Below are 23639 nucleotides of genomic sequence, written 5' to 3' on the forward strand. Positions count from 1 at the left end.
GGAGTGCCTAGAGCATCTATCAACCAATTATAATCTAATAAGAATGAAAGAAGAGTAGATAATAAAATATAAAAGTAATGGAACCCAAAAGATTATCCCTAGAAAGTCGAATTGATAATAGATAATACTTGAGAGAAAAAATCATCCAAGTAATGACTAGTCCTCTCGAAAGAAAAGACTATGGAGGTAGGAAGAGAAGCATCCTTACTAGCATTTGAAACAAAGAGGAGCCATCACCATCCACCACCATATATGTGTCAGTGGTGGCACAGTTACCCCTTGGTTTGTGCAAGAAATCGTAGGGCTAATTGAAGGTTTAAAGGATTTTTAATGACTTTCATAAGGTGAATGAAAAAAATATGCAAAAGGGCATATGACTGTTATGGTTCTCAATTCAAGTCAAACAGCATGAATGAGTCAAATATGCATAAAGAAAGTTACATGGTGTGTGTTTCAAAAGTGACTTTGCAGCAGCACTTGCAGAGTTTCCATGGCAAACAAAACTTATAATTGGAGGCAGTTTGAAACTTTGATGACATAGCAAAATTCAAACAAAGACTTTCTGAATGTGGTCACAAATGTTCTGTGTGCTTAGATCATTTGTTCCGAAGTAGAGAGTGATAATGTCCATATCAAACCAAAAATGAAAGGTCTAAACTATACTCTTATATTACAGAAGAAAAAATTATTCTTCAACACACAAGTCAAAGATTGACAGTAAAGCCCAAATAAATTAAAAAAACGTCATATTGGAAATGGTGTATATAAAGGCAAGTGACCTATCAAACACCTGAAAATAAATAATGAGTAAACACTTGAAATTTCACTTGAATCAGTATAAACTTGATGGAGAAGGACATCTATGAATGGTATCCCAACAATTAGCAAAAAAAAGTTGGGAAGTGGAGTCCCTATGGGGCATTGGTAAAGACTGCATCTGCCATTCTTCAAAAATAAGGAACAGCACAGGGCATTTATTGGAATGGAATATGGATGATTGCAAGAGCCCTATCTTATCTACAACCTTGGTATGAAAATTTTGATCGAGAATTCACGTCTAGATTCTACACATAAATATCCACTCAAGCATATTTCTAAGATAGAACTCATTGATCAAAGGATAAGAAAAGTTCCATCCTATGAATATATTTGTGGATTTTCTCCAAAATGCTTATAGCATGAAAAATATTTACTTGTAAGAAGGTGTCCTTTTTATCTATCCTTGGATTATTTCAGTGTGGTTTCAGGGTGGTCCAACACCTTTAAGAGCTTTATGGAGAACATGAGCATCAAAGCTTGCAGAGCGTGCAAGTCTGGTTAAAGCTATATGTATATCCTTCACAGTGTTCATAAGAACTGGAACTGTTGTGTTCAAAACAAGACAAACCTCTCCAAGCATTAGTCCACTCTCAGTTCTTAAAGCATAATTTTCCCTTGCAAGTCTAAGGTTTGAGGAGGTTGCAATCGATTTCAAAGAAAATCCTCCTTTCCATACTAACTTGACTGGCTTAAGTTTTAGTATTTGAATTGAATGAAATATCTCACATCTCTCTTTAGAGATTCATAGAATGGATTTCGATGGTTGTGTTGTAGGAAACATCATAGCTTCCCCACAATCACTAAATGTGTAGGATAATGAAGTTTTGAGTAGCATTTATGAGATGTTCTTCGTCGTCCGCTTAGTGATGCATCTATGAAAATCCAAGTTGCCACTATAATTTGTTTATTGAATGAAGATGATGGAATGGTGAAGGAACTAGTACAATTGGCAGATCTAAATGAACTTTATTCATATGAAAATGCTTTTGAGGAATCCATAGAGGAAGACTGGTTTTGTTGGCTACTTTCTTCTAGCAATGCCCTATTTCTTGATCCCTTATGTTCTTATTTCTCTGATATTTTTATTTCTGTCAGTGATGTTTGATGATCGATGTTTGTCACTCTCCTCTATTTTTAAATGGGTTCTCAGTCAAAAAAATTGGCTTGCTATGAGGACAACCATATCAACATGAAAGAATAATTGAGCCTCCTTTGAAATGCAAAAAGGAAAGCATGTTTTGCTGCACCTTTGACTACGAATTCAGGTTTTGTCCTTCAGACTCTTCATATGTGAATTATCATCCTTCTCTATAGAGAAAAGGATCATCTCTAAGCAGGTAAACATAATGCCTACACAATTCTTCCTCTGATACCGCAGATGATATTTTTTGTAGCTTAATGGTGCTCCTTCGTTTGCTGCCAGGGGTTCCTTTGATGAGGGAAGTTGTGCCACCTATTTAACTAGCTATCATTTTGACTTATATATTTATGCCCTTCAAATCTAGAGCTTCAGATTTTATGCCTTGAAACTCTGCTCATAAAAAATGCAATCCAAAACTTTGGTAGGTTTAACAGTAAGAATTAGAGCCTCTTTGTCTCCAAGGAGAAGTTCACTCAGAACACCATTCACATTCATCTGCTCCAAATATGGGATGAATTAGGGACTTGGATTCTAAAATATTTCCCTGTAGTCACCTTGAATGAGAGTGAACATTTCCATAACGATATTCTTTCCAATCACATCTTGGGAAACAAAGAAAACTCCCACAAAATTCTCCTCTAAGTCCCTGCTCGAGCAAGCATTAACGAGTAAAACTACTAGGCCTTTTTCCTCCTCTGAGCGATGTCTTTTAAGCTTTATTTCAACATTTTGCTTTTAAACTCCTTGCAAAGCCAAATGTAGCATCATTCTCAGCTGAGCTTTCCTTGACAAGATTGATTGGAGGCTCCCCCAGGACCTCTTCCACTCATAACGCTATAAGTTCAACAACTTTTCTATTCCATCCATTTACTACTCCATAAGCATCGACTGCCAATATTGTAGTCGTTGTTATTTCAATCAGTCTCACCATCTCATTTTTCACTACATTCAATTCATCTATTTCCTGAAGTTTCAAATAAATGAGTTTCCTATTTATCGAGATATTTATGCTACTGTCATCAATTTATTTGCAGGAACCTCACAGTATTAACTGCAATGAATGGATGGCATCCATCTCAACATCCCCCCAAGGGAAACTCCTCACTTTTACCATTCCAAGGAATGTATCAAACAAAGATTGTGGATGAATTTTCTTACCATCGTCTCTATCCTGCAAGTCATCTTCGGCACCTCCGCATTTGATTTCTTTTTCAGTATGGGATCTAAAGCAAAACAAAAGTCTTTTGAATTAATTCTCATTGCACTAATTCCATAAACTGCATTCCCTAATGATCATGCTCCAGGATAGCCTGCATGAACAAGACTATATGTTCTTAAACCTGTGGAATCCATGTGATGCTCAGACAACCATGCAACAATATCTTAGATCTAAGCCTCAGTAGGAGTTACCTGCAGAAGCCAAAAGTTTTCTTCATAGTAAAAGGCATCACCATTGCATCTGACAAGATCCATGATGTTGGGCTTCCTTGTGAAAATTCCAAAGGGTGTATCGTGAAGTAGCATGTCGCAAAGCAAAGCTTGAGTGCGCAAAATTTTCTTTTCTCTCATCTGAGCAGCCAATTCAACTTCCTTGTTTAGCTGACTTCCAAAATCTTGCATTAAGAACTCACATGCATACCTCAAAGGAAATGGAACATAGCATGGACTAGTGTGATGACAAACCACTAGTCCCCAAAGCCTTCTTCCATTTGCTGCATCTTCCCCTCGCTACCTCAATCCAATTCCTTCTCATTTATTACTACAGCCATTACTAGAGATTCTATAGAACCCATGTTGGCCATGTATTGAGCATGGAAACCATGAGGTGCTATCAACGTAGATCAACAGAAACTTAGGTCTCTAGGAAATCTCTAGTCCTAAATCACTATTACACTTTGTGCGTAGCAATGACAAACAATTCTTAGTATGTTCCTCATAAACAAAAATCTTGAAACTTGAAGGACATCAGTTGCAGGGTAGTGAAGACCCAAATAAGGTTCTAAATCATATCTTCTAATCTCGGATATCACCTCACCATGATCATCATCATGAAATTTATAATCCATAACACGGTTATAGCCTATAAGGTCACACACCTCTTATATAATCATGTCACACAATAGCCCAATATTCCACTAGGGATCGATTTGCAACTATTATATTGCCTTTTGCAACAAGCGTATAGGATTGTAATGCTCTTATTGTAGAGGTGGAAACATCTGAAGTCCAAATAGGCTCAAAATATATCACCAATGCCACATCAATTCTATGGAGTATAGCATAGAAGGGCTTACAGGAACTCTTCGAATGGACCAAAATAGGATTCAAAAGATTGAGTTCTTCAAACTTGGTAGCCTTCTGCAATGCCATGGTGCTCGAAGGAATGAACAAGGTCCTTGCATCACTGCCAATACAAAGAATTTTTTGTTCCTCCACACTGGGAACTGCATGAGTTGACACTTGAAACATATATGGGGGATTTTCACTATAAGAAATCACTTCAAAAGTCTTCTCATTCACTACAACCATGTACCCAAATCGCTGAAGCAACTTGATCCTTTGTATTTGTTGCGGATATGCACTAACTACAACTGATGGAACAATCTCTAAATCCTTGTTATCTATTCTATTGTCACAAATTTCAACACCTTGAATTTTAGGCTAGGCATCTCAACTTTAAGAAATTAAGAACTTGTCTCAATCCCTCATCTCCCACATATAAATCATCATTTTTCTTTATGTCAGTATCTGAGTCTTTAGTAGCTTTAAGTGATACTAAAAAGGAAGCATCTGCAAATTTTCCATTCCATTGCAAGTAGACCACCTACTCCTTGTATTTCTGATTTTTTTTAGGAAAATTTCAAACATAGGAATGCCTGGAGCTCCTGCAGCCTTAAGCACCAACAAAATTTGCCCATATAAATAATTTTTAACAAAAAATTATATGTGATAACATGACCAGATGCATGAGAGAGAAGGCACCAAGGGCTAGCCTTAGTTCAAGAATTGCAAAGTAAGAAAGCATGTCTTTGGGTTCACAATGTTGGCCTTCTTCACCGCAGATACCCTTCGACGCGAGACGAACATGAACACAAGGACTATGGAGCCCCTCTTGGAGAATAGATCTCAAATATGGCGGGCATGCTAAGCCGAAAGTGGCATCCACCCTCGATCCTTCCAAATGTTCCCTTCCTTCTCCTTCTTCCCCATGGACAAACCTTTCAAATGGAGGGAAATAAACCATTTTAATATTTGAAAGAAACAAATGCATGAAACCTTAATGAAAATTGAAAGAAATGTTCTTCTCTTTATCAAGGGAATCAAATTCCATTAAATAAAAGGTGAGGTTTTTTTTTTTGTGTAGTGGGAGGTATTTTTTATTATAAATAATTATTAATTATGAAAAAATTTAGGCTTTTTTTCACTAAATACCAATTGAGGGTGTTTTGGTTGATTTATCAAAATTGAATTATGGTGATATCAAAAAAGTTTTGTGTGGTTAAAAAGTCAAGAAAATTACTAATGTCATGGTAATGATCAATCATAATTTCCAATTAAATGTTTGGTTTAATAAGGATAATTAATTTATAGAGATTTTTTATGATGTTTAATAGAGGGAGTCAACATGGGAAAGGTAATACTTTGGCTCTCACATGTTTTAGAAAATTGATATCTCTTTGTCCATAAACATTAGGAGTGGAATAATAGCATAGATTTTAGAGATAAGTTTGTTCCAACTTAGTTATATCTTGAACCACAAATTGGTGTTGACCTCATGGATATGATACAAATTTGGTGGCTTGTAGGGTAGTGTTGTCATAAAATAAGAAGGGTAGACATCAAAATAAGCTTTGTGTGGTCGAAAAGTATAGTGAAGTAGTAATGGCATAATGGTTAATGATCATTCCCAATGAAATGCTTGTTTTAGTAAGGATAACTAATCTATGTAGATTTTCCATGATGTTCAATAGACGGAGTCAACATGGGAAACGTGATAGTTTGGCTCCCACATTCTTTAGAAATTGATCTCTTTGTCCATAAACATTAAAGGCATAAAAAAATCCTAGGCTCTAGTTTGTTCCAAATTAGCTATACCTTGAACCAAAAATTGTTGTTGACCTCATGGATATGATGGAAATTTGGTGGCTCGTAGGGTAGTCTCATCATGAAATAATGTTGTCACTTATTATCTAGTCATATATTTTAATCCTAGACTAAATTAGTCATTTAGGTTATTCACTTTTAGTTTAGTCACTTATTAGCTAGTCGTATATTTTATCCCTAGACTAAATTAGTCATTTAACTTTGTCATTTTAGTTTGGTCACTTAAAATTGCTCAAATTTAGTAGTAATCTACTTTAAATAATTGCGGTCACTAGCTTTTTTTGTCACCTAGTCATTAATTTCATCATTTTCTACTGGTGTTCTAAACACCAATTATCGTTTCCCAATATGATTACATGTATGTAATATGTCCTTGTTCTATTGGAATACATCAACTTTACCTCGACGACATTTTGTATGTTATCCACAACATTCTCTTGATTCAAAAGAATGACCTAAAAGAACACAGGTTAAAATTGAAATGTATAATATGATTAACTTCAAAATAGGACACAATGCATGCATTGGAAGATAGTTCAAATATTTTGTATTTGTTGCAAAAGCTAACAAACAATTCTTTTTTCAAGGATCATATGAAGCCAAAAGTGTGGTCAAGTTATGAACATGAATAAAAAACAATAGTTGATTTCATTCTTTAGTGTGAAAATACAATTTGTGATTTGTTGTATAGCATAACGACATGAAAACAACAAGTATACATGAACAAAAATCTCAATAGAAGTGTAACTAAATACTCTTGGTATATACAAAAAAAGTTCCTCCCTTTTTGTAGGATTAACATTCACATCCACATGTTCAAGTGGAAGTGATATAGACATATAGATAAAAGGTTCCAACGCCTTTTGTAAGATGGCAAAGTAAAAAAATTCAATTTATCTTTTTAATGCAGTGCACTCAACCAATGTATCAGCAATCATTAATAAAAATTTCACATTATTAACAAAATTTTTGAAGGTAACAAGAAGCATGATACCTTCACATACTAGTTAATGAGTGAAAAAGTATTATTGTGATTATAACAAGCTCTGATACTAACACATTAAAAAATCTGACAATAAGTTTTAAGATATTCATAAGAAAAGTTGGAAAATTGGTATGAACTATTTGGGCTCTGGAAATATTTGTGATGTTTCATCCTTGATAATGGTCCAATAGATATACTACATGATTTTATAGAATAGTGGGGCAGAGAATGTGAGGATAGGTGTCTAGAAAAATGGAAAACTCATCCCAAGCTTTCAATTTTCAAGGAACAACAAAAAAATATATTAGGATTTTGAAAAATATAAAATTATATAATGAAATAAATAAATATACCTAGGAATTTTAAATTAACAAAAGGATGATACATACATGATAGGCTTAAGGACACAAATGTGGAGTGTCTTAGAGTATGGTTTAAACTTTAAATGGTAGATATAATGTAGAAGAACTATTTTCTCTTGAATTTTATTGTTTCTTTACTTCTTTCTCATAAAATTTATATTATTTGCAAAGGAATGTGCACATACATATCAATGAAAAATCCAATTCCACTCCAGGTAAGTGAACAGAACCTACACTTGTTGCCGTTTTCCAAGGAACCATGGTGAACTATTCATATAAAATAAATTTGTTGGGTCCCTATAATACTAGTGATTACCCCATTACTATTGTAGTTGTACCCCTTATTAATATTGTTGTGCCCATATTGTCCCCATATCGTTATTACTGTGCCCCATAGAATCCCTCTATTGTTATTTTTGTGGCTTTATATTATTATTGTTAGGTCGACTGGGTTATATTGTGACTCCTTAGACTCGTATATATAGAAAGGAGGTTTTGTCATTTGAATCATTCAATAATTGTTCATTTATGTAATCTAAAGGAGATTGCCCCCTCGAAGAGGCTGAATTTTAAGGCATTGATCTATCTTTTCTATCTTTTTCTTGAGCTGGTTTCATAACATTTGGTATCAGAGCTTTGGATTCTAGGATTTCGCTGCTCCAAACAGGTCATCGTGGTATTTTCCCTTTAACTTTTTTTCTGTGACGTTTCAGAAGCTGAAAAAAAAACCCATTTGAGAAGACATCACGCTGAAGCTTGGTTATAAATTTCAGAGTTTGTCGTGCTATATTTGTGGAGATATGATCTGAGGAAGCTGGTATTTTTGTAGACTCCTGAATTACATTCCAATCAGGTGACCTGGGGAAAATCATCATAACTTTCTCTCTGAGCATTGGATTGAAATTTTGTAAGAATTTTCAGAAAGAGGATGGAATTTAGTTTCTTTATATATTTTTTAGAGCCAAAGGTAAAAACAGGGACACGTGGCACGTCGTACAAGTTCGCTCTACTGAGTTAGTCTATAATCAGGTCACTGTGGGAGATTTGGCATAACTCTTCATTGGAGAATCAAATTGGGGTCAGACTGGTGGCATTGGAAAGAGGACTCAGAGGGCTACCACAAGTTTGCAATTTCAGAATTGGATGATTCGAAATTATAGAGATTTATCAGAGGCAATATCGATCTCCTACAAAGTGAAAAAAGGTGTGTAGATTTTTTTAATTTTTGCTTAAGCTTGGTTTGAAAAATTATTTTGAAGGAATTCAAAGGGAATAGTAGAGCATTAGTATTGGTAACTAATGCCCCGAGGAAAGAAAATGAAAACAGCTAGTAAGCAATCTGAAAGCTCTAGCATGACTCATGAAGAAGAGGAAGAAATGCAACATGATATATCAAAATTACAAGACCAAGTGCAACAAATTTCACTCTCACAAAAGCTAACAGAAGCTAAGATAAATGGAGTGGAATCTAAGATAAAGGGTGTGGAAGCCAAGATTGATGATTTGAAGATAGATTTGAAGGCAGATTTGACAAATTTTCTACAAGAAATACTTACTAATGGTGAAAGGGGAGGAAAGGAAACTCATGATGCAAACAAAGGAAATGTTAATCGTGATTTCATAAACTCTAATGTTGGATCGAAGATGCACCATATTCCAAAAATCGATATGAGGAAGTTTGATGGCAAGGATCCTGCAACATGGATATTACAGATGGAGCAATTTTTCGATCTCAATAATGTGCAAAACACACAAAAGATACGTATTGCAACTTTATATTTGGAACAAAATCAGTTTGTATGGTATCAATGGCTTTGCTCTCGTAAACAATTTATCGCTTGGGCAACTTTTACGGAAGAATTGATAGCACATTATGAGGATACAAAAAGCAACACTTTTTTTAGCCAATTGAAAAGTCTCAAACAAAAGGGTTCAATAATGGAGCACATTGAGGAGTTCCAAAAATTGAACATAAGGGTAAAAAATATTCTAGAGGAGCATAGGATTGATGTTTTCATAGGGTCTTTGAAGGATAATATCCAACATGATGTTTGCCTTTGGGAACCTGGTTCATTAGAGAAGGCATTCAGGTTAGAAAAAAAAATGGAAAGAAAAATTATGGCAACCAGGAAGCATACCACTCACAACTATAAAGACGGAAGTGTTGTTGCCGCTAGTCTTCCACAACCTATAAGGTTGACACCACAAAAATTTGAAGAAAAAAGAGCAAAAGGGCTTTGTTACAGTTGTGATATAAAATACACTAAAGGTCATAAGTGTGCCGAGAAGAAATTATTCTACATAGATTATGAAGAGGAAGAAGAAAAGGAGAAAGAAAGGTCAAAAGAAGAGGATATACTCCAGGAACAAAGCCTAGATGAAGAACAAATGAATCCGACCATATCTTGTAATGCATTGGCGGGAATTACCACTCCTCAAACCATCAAGATAGAAGGACAAATCAAGAAGAAAAGGGTAATAGTGTTGATTGATTCAGGAAGTACCCACAATTTTATTCATTGTAAGGTAGCAAAAGAATTGAATTGCTTCTTATATCCAGCACCAGAGTGTCAAGTGATGGTTGCAAATGGCAGAACAATAAATTGCTCTGGAAAGTGCCATAATATCAAGCTATCCATGGGAGAATATGTATTGACTAGCCCAATGCTTTCCATTCCAATGGGAGGTGCTGATGTTGTATTAGGAGTCCAATGGCTACAATCCTTGGGTACAATAGCTTTTAATTTTCAAGAACTTTTCATGAAATTTTCTGTGGAAGGAAAGGAAGTTGAATTAAGGGGTATTGCAGGGAAACCAGAAAATATAATCAGCTCTAATGGTATGACAAAGCTTCTAAAAAGGGAACGAAAAGGTGCAATTGCACAATTATGTTCGCTAGATGTTTCCACATTGGAATCATCTATTTCTCCAGATCTCAAAAAATTCTTGGACAATCATTCCAAGGTATTTGAGACTCCCAAAGGTCTCCCACCTATTCGAGATCATGATCATGCTATTCATCTGATTCCAGGAAGTGTTCCTCCAAACATTAGGCCGTATAGATATCCCTATGCCCAAAAGAGTGAAATTGAACGTATGGTTGCAGAAATGCTAGAGGCTGGTATAATTCAACTGAGTCAAAGTTCTTTCTCTGCTCTAGTAGTATTGGTGCACAAGAAGGATGGATCATGGCGCATGTGTCCGGATTATAGAGATCTCAACAAGCTCTCTATTAAAGATTAGTTTCCCATTCCTGTCATTGATGAATTACTGGATGAATTGCATGGATCAATTTACTTCACCAAGTTGGATCTTCATCCTGGATATCATCAAATCAAAATGAAGAATGAAGACATTCCAAAAACAACATTTAGAACTCATGAGGGTCATTATGAATTTTTGGTCATGCCTTTTGGCCTTACCAATGCACCCTCAACATTTCAAGGTTTGATGAATTCAATTTTCAAACCATTCCTTAAAAAATTTGTGTTATTATTTTTTGATGATATACTAATCTACAACAAGTCTTGGAAGGATCATGTTGAACATGTTGACAGGGTGCTACAACTATTAGATGAGAAACAATTATATGCAAAAAGATCCAAATGTTTCTTTGGAGTACAAGAGGTGGAATATCTCGGTCATATTGTATCTCATGAAGGAGTTAAGGTAGACCCTAGCAAAATTAAAGCCATTAAGGAATGGAAAAGCCCCACATCCATAAAGCATCTGCGAGGATTTCTCGGGTTGCCAGGGTATTATCGCAAGTTTGCTAAAAATTATGGGAGAATAGCAGCACCTCTGACAACACTATTGAAGAAAGATGCATTTTCATGGACTCCAGAAGCAACAAAGGCCTTCGAACATCTTAAAGGGGCAATGTGCCAAGCACCTATCTTAGCTACACCGGACTTCACAAAAACCTTTATTGTGGAATGTGATGCTTCAAGAAATGGAATTGGTGCTGTTTTAGTGCAAGATGAAAGACCCATTGCTTTTGAAAGTCGTCCAATCAAGGGAAAGTTTTTACACAAAGCTATTTATGAGAAGGAAATGTTGGCAATACTCCATGCACTTAAGAAATGGCGACCCTACCTAATGGGAAGACACTTCAAGGTAAAAACAGATCATGATAGCCTTAAATACTTTTTAGAATAAAGATTATCCTTTGAAGAGCAACAAAAGTGGTTCACAAAGATGTTCAGTTATGACTTTGAAATCATCTACAAAAAAGGGAAGCAAAATGTGGTGCCAGATGCACTCTCAAGTAAGGATGAGGATGTGGAAGCATTGTTGTGCGCCATTTCTATTATCCAACCAGATTGGATAAACGAAGCAAGGGAGGAATGGAAGAATGATGAAGAAATGTGGGCACTTATTCGAAAGCTACAACAAGATTCCAGTACATCGGATACATTTAGCTGGAAAAATTATTCGTTATGGTACAAAGATCGCTTGTATCTCTGTAAGAATTCCCAGCTAAAAAAAAATATTCTTATGGAACTGCACACTTCTCCCTTAGGAGGGCACTCGGGATTTTTAAAAACTTACCACAGGGTTAAGAAGGAATTTTTTTTAGATGGCCTTAAATCAAATATTCAAAAGTTTGCGGCGGAATGTTTGGTTTTCCAACAACATAAAGTTGAAACGATTAAGACACCGGATCTATTACAACCTTTATCCATTCCAAGCCAATGTTGGGAGGAGGTTTCAATGCATTTTATCATAGGTTTACCCAAGTCTGAGGGAAAGAGTGTCATCATGGTGGTAGTTGACAGACTTACCAAGTATGCACACTTTTGTGCATTATCACATCCATTTAAAGCCAGTACAGTTTCTACTGCATTTATGGAAACAATTCAAAAGCTACATGGAAACCCAAAGATTATTGTAAGTGACAGATATCCCATTTTCACTGGAAATTTTTGGATAGAATTATTTTCTTGTCTTGGTACTCAGTTAGCTCATAGCTCATCTTATCATCCTCAATCTGATGAGAAAATTGAGATAGTAAACAAATGTTTGGAAGGATATCTTTGTTGCTTTGTATCTGATAAACAGACACAATGGGTCAAATGGTTGCCTCTGGCTGAATGGTGGTATAACACTTCCTTCCATACAGCAACAAAAATGACCCCATTTATGGCACTTTATGGGTATCGGCCACCATCCATCACATCATATTTAAGAGAAAATGCTAAGGTTCAAGCAGTGGAACATCACATCGAACATCAACAACAAGTCCTCCAACTCTTAAAGGATAACCTCGTGTTGGCCCAAAATAGAATGAAACAACAAGCAGATCAACATCGCAGCGAAAGAAGTTTTGATGTAGGTGATTGGGTATTCCTACAGCTACAACCATATAAGCAAATGTCCCTCAAGCAAGCTAAGAAGGATAATAAATTATCACCAAAGTATTATGGTCCGTACAAGGTGTTGCAAAAGATTGGTACTATGGCATACAAATTGGAGCTTCCTGCAACTTCTTGATTGCACCCAGTTTTCCATGTTTCATGTTTAAATAAGGTTATAGGCGATAAGCTCCCAGTTCAAACAATATTGCCAGAACTTGACGAGGAAGGAAAAATTATATTGGAACCAGAAGCAGTCACAGAAACAAGAACTCGAGAGTGACAAAATCGATCAATTTCAGAGTATCTTATCAAGTGGAAGAACTTATCTGCTGAAGATTCCACATGGGAGGATGAGAATTTTATACAGAAGCATCCAGAACTACTCAAGCATTGAGGAAAACACTTTTTTGAAGGAGAGGGACATGTTGGGTCCATATAATACTAGTGATTACCCCATTACTATTGTAGTTGTACCCCTTATTAATATTTTTGTGCCCCTATTGTCCCCATATTGTTATTATTGTGCCCCATAGAATCCCTCTATTGTTATTTTTGTGGCTTTATATTATTATTGTTAGGTCGGCTGGGTTATATTGTGACTCCTTATACTCCTATATATAGAAAGGAGGTTTTGTCATTTGAATCATCCAAGAATTGTTCATTTATGTAATGTAAAGGAGGTTGCCCCCTCGAAGATGCTGAATTTTAAGGCGTTGATCTATTTTTTCTATCTTTTTCTTGAGCTGGTTTCATAACAAAATTCCTCCTTTATTTGAACAAAATATTTGATTTAAAATACACTTCCACAAATACAATAATGCCTAAAATAATTGGAGCAATCATAATAATTCAAATACTAATGACATATAATACATTAATGAAATTTAAAGGAAAATATGCACTATGTAGAGAAAAGTTTGTGGTAGTAACTCCTTTAAAATCAAAGAAAAGTATGTCAATAAAACCCAAATCAATTACCATTGTAAATTATTTTCTTGCATGTTCTTCCTTGGGACATTTTTGGTAGGGAAAGGAATTCATATGCATATAAGCAGAAGTACATTGCAGATGAATATTTTGGTTTGGAAAATACTTGTAACCTTGTATTTCAAGAGAAATAGTTTATGGGAATCGCATTTTGTGTTTCATACAATTCCAAAGCATTAGTAATTGTGTCATCACTAATGCCAATATTATGTTGGAATATGGAATGACTAAAAGGGGGGGTGAATCAATAATAGTGAGATTCTTAAATATTTTTATTGAATATGCTTTTAGTTTCTTTTCTCTATTGTGTATTACTTATGAGATAAGTCATTCATAAATAAAGTTAGCAACAAGTTTAATCATTCATATGTTCATACAATCTATCACATGAGTAGCACACACATATTCACACTAGAGTTTTCACATGGAAACCTAGAGGGAAAAAAGGACCAATTTGTTGTTGTTTATGATATTAATTAAGAACCTACTTAATTACATTAGTTTTTTAGTGAGCATCCACTCACGGGAGGCACCAAACCCCTTAGGTTATAAAGCACCAACTTTTCAAGAGGCACCAACCTCTTCTAAATGCAGGCTACAACCTGCTCTTGCCATTGTTCTGTTATTTAATACATTTTTCAAACTGAAAATAGAGGCATACACAATTATTGAAAAATACAATCTGGTTGGTTGCAGAAACAACTTTGTCTCGTAGTCCTCTACTGTTCCACAAGCTCCCTTGGTCTCATACAAAAGCACTCTATCATCTGCTCAGAATATCATATCCTTAGTCCTCTGCCTTCTCTCACATGGGCTCTCTGCTACACACCTTTCATCTCTTCTCTTGCACTCATTTCACAACACTCTCTCTGCTCTCACTGCTTAGCTCTACTACCATACACACTTCCCCTCTACTTTTCTCGATGGAAATCGATGGTTTTGATCCTCTAATGCACACTGCACAATGTTGTCTCTGTTGTCTATGACCATAATGCCCGAGTGTACCTTAGTATCTCTCCTCCTACTATTGTTGCATCTAATGGATGAACTTTGTCATGGAATTAAACATAAGAATAGGATTCCAAGTTCTTCACTAAATCCCTGTGTAATCCTTCATACTAAGAATTTAATCTCTGTCAGCTTACACACTCTACCGTGAATTACCATTCTTATTCATTGCTCCATAGACCTTGATACTACTCAGGAATGACCACTTTTTTTCTCATTTAAATCTAAAATACATGCATGGGAAGTAGAAGATTGTTTTCTTTATCTCATTAGTTCTTCTCTGTGGATTATTTTCCTTGTTTCCTTGTCTCAATGCTTTCTATAGATATCATTGACTCCATAAACCAACTCCGTTGATTTGAATTTAATCTCTGGTTGTCGAGCCATTCATTCTTTTAATTCTATGTACTGTTATATTAGAGCCATAACATACCAAAACTCATACAAAAGAAACATTACGATATCACATAGATTTTATGCCCTTATCCCCTTAGCGCTTAGCTCCCTAAGTCTTTTCTTTCTCATAAGACTAACCTTTTGACCATCAACTTAGCATACCATTGTAGCATTATATCAAATCCCTTTCATCTCATAACTTTTACAAAGTTTAGATTGCATTTTAGCTCCCTCTACTTAACCCTTGGTTCCTTTGATCTTCACATGACCATGTGCCAGATAATATCAGAGCCCCTTTTATTGTATCTTTTTCAAATTCCATTTGCATGGGAGATACTAGGTCCTCAACCTCTTATACGCTAACCTCCAAGATGACTTCATGATTTCGTCATTTCTCCATGTGGTGCCTCCTAAATGGTGACACGTGTCACCCTGATTTTCTCTAGTAGGTTACTGAAAAATTCCAAAACAAGCTACTACATGTTCACTGTATTGCCACATCATGTTGACATCAGTTGCCACTGTAGCTTTCTCAGAGTCAATCACCTGTTACCATATCTCTTGTCTGAGGAGAGAGAAGGTGTCCTGTCAAGCCTTAGTTTTGCAACGAAAAACTTTGTTAATCCTGCTACGCATTCTGAAGTGCTTTTGGCAATATCGCCAATTCCATATATTGTAACTTATCAAAATTCAAATGTTAATAAGTTTCGATGTTCTGATGGCTTCAACCTTTCGATATTCCAATACCTGCCTACTCTGAGGTTCCGATATTCTCCAACCTCCAATATACTCTACTATGAGGTTCTGATATTCTCCAACCTCTAATATAGCATGCTCTAAGGTTACGATATTCTCCAACCTTCGATATAGCCTATTATGATGTTTCAATCTGCTCTAACGTTTGATATTCATCCTTCCGCTCTGCTGACCTCTGATATTTCAGCTTGCTTAGGACTTCAAGGGCTTGACTTCAGCAGACCATAACTTTTGATCCAGGAGGCCATTTTCAGACTTCCACACACCATTGAAGATATCGTTTCAGCCACTTTCCAATGGAGAGGGTATGATGTAGTATTTGAGATCATATTCTACCTATTAAAATATTGCAAACTCTCTAAAATTATTTTATCCCTGACTCTTCTTTTTGTGCCTGTAATCCTCAAATCCCAACCACTATATTCATCACTTTATGGCTTCTCTAGTAAGCCTGCTACTATGATGATTCTTATAAAGCATTGTAAGAGCCATGGGATCTCTCCTAGAATCCTAATCACCATAGTCATGATTTTATGGCTTCTCCAGTATGTCTTCTACTATGATGATTCTCTATAGAGCACTGCAGTAACCATGGTATTCCTCCTTGACCTGGACTACCAATCACCATATTAATAATTTTATGGATTTTCAATAAGCCTGATACTATGATGTTTCTCTAAAGAGCACTCCAGCAACCATAATATTTCTCCTAAGCCCAATCACCATACTAATCCCATTGACATCAATTCCAACACACTCACAACCACTAGCCATCCAAACAATTACAACTATCTAACAATCTCCCCCTTTGGCATTGACGGCAACACCATAAGCTCCCCCTAAATCTAGGCATGGAATTATTTGATTCCCCAGTAATCTTTTCCCCCTTTGGCATCAATGGCAAAGAATAATTATTCAATACTTTACCTGAACCACTGCAACCTACTCTTCCATTGATCTCACATGCTGAGCAGCGGCCAACACCTAGCAAAATCGAATCATTTGGATGGAGTAGTCAAAACCCCTATCTGTTGCCTAAGATATTCATATGGTTCTCTTTCCATTGGCTTAGTAAATATATCTGCAAGTTGGTCTTTGGTGGCCACATATTCAAGTTTGAAAACATTGGCTACAACTTGTTCTCTCGAGAAATGTAACTTGATAGGAATATGTTTAGTAATTGAATGCATGACTGGACTTTTAGAGATGTTTATGGAACTTGTATTATCACACATAATTGGAATAGGATCATTCAACTCTACTCAAATATATTTTAAAGTTTGCTTCATCCATACAATTTGAATGCAACAAGTAGTCGTTTTCTTCAACAGCCGATAAAGAAATGGAGGCTTGCTTCTTGCTAACTTGTGACACCAAGCATTTCCCCAAGAAGAAGGTTTCACCTAAGGTTCTTTTCCTATCATCAAGACTGCCATCCCAATCAGCATCAATGTAGGGATTCAACTTAAATTATTTGCTCTTAGCATACCGCAGTCCATATTTTGTTGTTCCTTGGAGATATTTGAAAATCATTTTCACAACAACAACATGAATTTCACGAGGGAAGTCCTGAAATCTGGCCATAAGACCCACAAATTGCATGATATTTGGACTCGAAGATATAATGTACAATAAGCTTCCTACATGGATTTGTATTCAATATGATTTACTAGTGGTGTCTCATCCTCTTTTTACAATTTGCATCTTGTAACAATAGGTCTTCTCACTGGCTTGAAATATTCCATTCTGAAATTCTTTTAGAGTTTCTTGAAGTTATTTGGATTGAGAGATAAACACTCCACGTGGAGACTGAGATATTTTAAATCCTAGGAAGGAGGACAACTCTTCGATCATGGACATTTCAAACTTTGTCTCCATACATTTTGTGAATTGATGCACCAATTGTTCCATGCCTCTGCCAAAGATTATGTCATCCACAGACACTACTATAATTAGTAGATGGTCACCTTCATATTTTATGTATAAATAATTGTCCATAGCACCCATTTTAAAGCCTTTTTGTTGTAGGTATTTATCCAACCTTTTGTACCAAGCTTTGGGAGCCTGTTTCAGTCCATATCGAGCCTTTTCAGTTTGCAACAAAACCATTCATCTGTATTGAGTATAAATCCTTCTGGTTGTTCAATGTAAAATTCTTCTTCCAGATATCCATTGAGAAATGCAGACTTCACATCCATCTGATATACGTTGATGTTTTTATGATTGGCAAGGGCAAGAAAAAATTTGATAGCTTCCAGTGTTGCAACTAGTACAAATTCCTCCTTGAAATCTACCCCTTCTATTTGGGCTTACCCTTTGCAGACCAATCGATCCTTGTCCCTGATTACATGATCCTACTCATTCAATTTTTTTTTGAAAACCCATTTGGTTTCGAAGACATTTTTCCCTTTAGGCCTTGGAACAAGCTCCCTAGTGTCATTATTTTCAATCTGGTCAAGTTCTTCAAAAAATTCTTCAAACTCTCTTGAAGTGTACTCTCCTCCTCTGTATGATCTTAAGAATTTTATATTAAATTCTTTCTCATGGTCATCTTGGTCCCTTAGCAACCTATTCTCCTTCATCTCATTAACAGGCCCTAACCCAACCTTGTAGGTTGAGCACCAATCAGCCTTTGTTGCAGTGTGAGACATTAAAGCTTCTTTAAATGAAGGAGACTTATTTTTTCACATGGCAATGGATTCTGATTAGAACTTAATGGATTTCATATTTTCACTTTAGGTTTTAGCATAAGCTCCGTTTTAACATTTTATTTAGGAAATGGAAATGGAATGGGACTAGTAGTTTTGAATTTCTAGGTTATATACATTTTATAATTATAATGAAATATACTAAGTTTAGACTCTTTTTAAATATTAAAAGAAAAGGTCATCATTATATGTAAAAGAATAAATTTATGTTAAATTAGATCGATTTTGGCCGTTTATTTCAAAAAGGTGTAATAATTAAAGTCCTACATCATAAGTTGTGCCTTGGTTTTTGGGGGCATGAATTTTATTAAGAATGGAGACAACAACGTTAAGTGACATTAAGAAGTTGAAAGGTGCTAATTTCACCCCATGGAAATCACAAATGGAGGATATATTGATTTTAAAAGATTAGTATTTTTTTATTGAGGGTATAACAAAGAAACCTTCATCCATGAATAATGAAGAATGGGTTAATCTAGATATAAAGGTGATCTTAACAATCCACCAATATCTAGCAACGAATGTGTATTTCAATGTAGCTAGAGAAAAGATGACAAAAGAAATATGGCAGAAGATCCATGATTTATATTAAAAGAACACGACACTAAAAAAAGTGTTCCCGATGAAGAATATTTATAATCTCAAGATGAAAGAGGGTGCTTCATTTGTTGAGCACTTTAATGAATAGAATATTATTACTAGTTAGCTTGCCTCTGTTAAAATCATTATAATGATGAAAGTAGAGTTATCTTGTTAATGTTTTCTATGCTAGAAAACCCAAAAAATTTAATTCTAGCTATGAGCACTTCAACAATTGCAGGGACCCTGAAGTTTGATTATGTCAGTAGTAGTTTAATGAATGAGGAGTTGTGACGCAAGTCAATTTTGGAAAAACAGGGAGGAGAAGCTCTAGCTCTAGCTGACTGTGGTAGGAGAATTTATCGAGGCTAACAAGGCTGCTCGAGATCCATAAGAGGATTGAACTCAAGTAGGGGAAGGCTTATTTTCTTTCATTGTGGTAAATGAAAACACATGAAAAAAAGTGTCGAGTCTATAAGCAAGGACAAAAGGATAAAAATTGGCTAATACAAATCACAAGTCATAAAATAAAAATGAGGGTAAGACTATTATTGTAGTCACAAATGGTGATTTGTTATTTACTATTTCAATAAAAGATGCATTTTATATACATATATAAATAGCTTTGATTAGATCCTTGAATCTAGGCCATTTCACCATGTAACCCCATGACAATATAGTTTTATTGCATATAGTCCTGGTGATTATGGTAGAGTGCATTTCGGGAACAATAATTTTTGTAGTATTGTTGGAGTGGGATAAGTCCAGATCAAGATGAAGGATGGGAAATGTATATTGTTGAAATAATTCAGGCATGTACCATAAATATACATTAGCTTGATCTATGTGGGATGACTAGATGATGAAAACTATTTCACAAGCTTCAGAAAAGGAGGATGGAAAATTAGCAAAGGACCATTGCTTGTGGCCAGAAGACCAAATATAGGAACATTATATACTTCGAACGAAATGATGGTAAAATCATATTTGGTTGTTGTCAAAAAAGGATGAAATTCAACAGATTTGTGCCATAAGTTTTTGGGTCACATTAGAAAAAAAGACTTAAAAATCCTTGTTGGTAAAAAGTTACTACGAGGTTTGAAATCCTATAATCTTGACCTTTGTCAGAATTGTATATATGGTAGACAAAAAATGGTTTCATTCCTTAGAGGCAGCCATGACAGAAAGAAAAAATTGTTAGAATTGTTACATGCAGATGTGTTTGGGCATGTTAGCATTAAGTCGTTAGGGGGAGCATCGTATTTTTTAACATTTATAGATGATGCATCGAGGAAGTTTTGGACCTACCCTATGAAAATTGAAACTGAAGTGTTTGAAATATTTCAAAAATTCCATGTTGTTGTTGAAAGAGAAACTAACAAATTGCTCAAGTGCTTGAGAATAGATAATGGTGGATGATATTGCTCAAATACATTCAAGGAATATTATAATAGGCTTGGAAGAAAGCATGATAATACTATGCCTAGTACTCTCGAATAGAATGGTATTGCAAAAAGGACAAATCGCACTATTATGGAGAAAGTGAGGAGTATGTTGTCAAATTTTGGTTTGGAGAAGCATTTTTGGTCAGAAATAGTAAGGGCAATTTGTTATGTTATAAATTGATCTCCTACTACAACCTTGGATGGTGGCATTCCCGAAGAAGTTTGGATTGGTAAGAAGTTCAATTATTTTCATTTTAAAATATTTGGATGTGAAGCATTTGTACATATTCCCAAAGAAAGTAGAACTAAACTAGATGATAATTCTATGAAATTCATTTTCCTGGGTGTTATAGACATTTTTGTGCCTTACAGCATTGAGCATGAAATGTCCATAAACTAAGGGATCCAAAGTCCCTAAACATGTTGTTCCTACCCCTAGAGTAACAAGGCAAACTAACCACAGCAATTCACAGAAGTTCTCCACCTGAAAACACTCAAAAACAAGCCAATTCTGGATCATGTCAACTGCTCCACTGAGCATCTGTGCTGAATGTCAACTGCTACCTGCATTGAATGTCAACTCCAACACTAGCTACCTGCGCTGAGCGAGTTTGGACATGTGGCAGAGTCATTCCTCAAGGTGTCAATGCCCAGGAAGCTTCCAAAATGACACTTGCATCAAGGAATTCGACTGGTGATGAGTAAGAGGTTCCAAATCTCCAAGTGGAAGCAAGAACCTCCAAGTGGACTCAAGAACTGAGAGAGGGAGAGGACACTAGTCAGATCTCAAGTTGACTCATCCTCTCTCCAAACATCTATATATGGATCTCTCCTCTATGAGATCTAGGGGCTGGAATTTCGTAATTGCAAAGAATTGTTGTTGGTTTGTGGCTGGGAACATTGGGTGCTTAATGCTTTGAAGCGAGCTGAAGAAGGAATTCCATTCTGCTGGGAAGGATATGCTGGATTGGAGCCCTATGGGTTGTATCTCTTCCTGAACCCTGTTACTTATCAATAAAGCTATCTTGATTCTTTCCTATATGCTGGTGTATTTTGTATGATTGCATTAGTGTATTTGATTTACTTCTAATCCTGAATCATTTATGAATATGTATATTTGCCTTTGTGTTGTGTTCTTCTCTTGTCGCAAGTAGCTGTTCTCTTGTCACAAGTAGTTGTTCTCTTGTGATCTCGTGGGATTCAAGTAGCTGTTCTCTTGATCAAGCGAGGAGGCAAGTAGCTGTGGACACACAAAGAGAAGAGGGTCTAGTTCGAGGGACAACCAGAAGACAACGGTAAGTCTACCGATCTCCCCTCTTTCCCATTTCATAAAGGAAGAAATCATAATAGCTGTATTCGTTTGTTGCTAAGGCGTTGTCACACCTTAGGTGGATAGGATCGTCCTGCATAGGCATTTTTCCCCACAGCAAATTGGCGACTCCACTGGGGAAGAATTTGTTTATTCATTTCATTTGTGTTTCCGTCATTTGTTTACTTCATAGACTTGACAGCAACTATTGAACTGCATCTTTCCCAGATGCAAAGTAGAAAGTTGCTGCTTTGATCCAGTTGTTGGACTTGTCTATGATCTAAACTAGATCCACAAATGATTTGATGATCCTTGTGATAGTCTTTAGTACCCTATCAAAGTATCCCTCTGTTTATACCTTGCTTGTGTTTCTGATTTGGCCTGAAACAGCTGATTTTTGAGCATTTTATGACCCAGAACCCAAGGGAAACGAGAGTTTCTCTTTCAGCGCAACTGCTGTGAAGGCAGTCTGCATTTCAACGCAGGTCCCGAAGGGGCTACCTGCGCTGAATGTCAAGTCCTCAGTGTTGAGGTTGCGCTGAACCAGTTTGGCCTTGTGCAGCTGGGGTTCTTTGTCCTCTGTTGCCCTGTTTTGATCTCTGTTTTTGCAGCCTTTAACCAGCATAGGTACCAGTCTGATAAGCCTTTTCTTTGCTTAGATTCCGCCTCTTTTTTGTATAAAAAGACTGTGAATGTTTTTTATGTGTTTGTGGCGTCATTTACAGTTTTCCTTTGCATGAGTAAAGTAGTCATCCTGTAGCCTTTGATTCAGATCTGATTGATAGTGATCTTAGAAGAGAGTTCATTGGCTGTTTTCAGATTGATTATAGATTTACTTTTGCTTATTGGTTTGAATTTGTCTCTTTCAAAGTGTCAAAACAAGTCTTTATTTCGAAAATCGCGAAGTGATTGTAATCTCTTCTACCCTTGTTGATTTCGAAGAAAGTGAACTTGTTTGTATTGATCTTTTTAAAAGCAAATTCAAAGTTGTGCAAAAAGCTTTCTTTGTAGGCATTTATACTAAGAAAGTGGAAAACAAACACCTGCATTGTGCATTTTGCATTTGATAGTTTGCATGTTGGATTTAGGGAAAGTGCATTAGAGTGTGTTGATTGCTCTTTGAGAAAAGATAGTGTTATTCTTTTCCCTTAGTAGCTAGGATTTTCAAAGATGAAAAGATAATAAAGCTTGCTTATCATCTTAGACTGCATTTAGGAAGTTGTATCATACATCTCGTGGTGAACCTTGAAAGGAAAACTTTAAAAAGATCAACCTAAAATAAACTGAATGAACCTAACAACGCTTTGTAACATAACGCAAAACATAGAGGTCTAGGCTAGAGACGTGTTCCGGCGTCGTTAAGCCTAGTGACTGTCGATGTCGAAGAAGGTGGGTGATTCCTCCTGAGAGATGGTAGCGCTAGTACGGATTGTGCTCCCACGTACCATCGCATATATATTGGGAGACCCCTATAGGCATATATCTTTTATCCTTAGGAAGCCGTGTCGGCCGCCCTACTGATCGCAATGCAGTGAACACAGCATTCACGAAGATTGACCGCCCGTACCCTAAAAAGTATTCTGCGGTTTTGAGAAAAGTTTGGCACACCCTCTGCCTAGAACTCCAGAGCAGTTTCTTTTGGCCTTTTTCAGACTCTATAACAGAAAAAGTCCATCCAAGCAT

General features: G+C 36.0%; 1 pseudogene; it reads right to left on the minus strand.

Annotated features, from left to right (window-relative positions):
- Nucleotides 1–2491: 2491 nt before the first annotated feature.
- On the minus strand, nt 2492–4489 carry LOC149258092 (phytochrome pseudogene; annotated as a pseudogene).
- Nucleotides 4490–23639: the final 19150 nt, after the last annotated feature.

Source organism: Pinus tabuliformis, chromosome 6, assembly GCF_031772625.1.
Source record: "Pinus tabuliformis cultivar Carrire ecotype Pingquan chromosome 6, CPIR1, whole genome shotgun sequence".
Lineage (NCBI taxonomy): Eukaryota > Viridiplantae > Streptophyta > Pinopsida > Pinales > Pinaceae > Pinus > Pinus tabuliformis.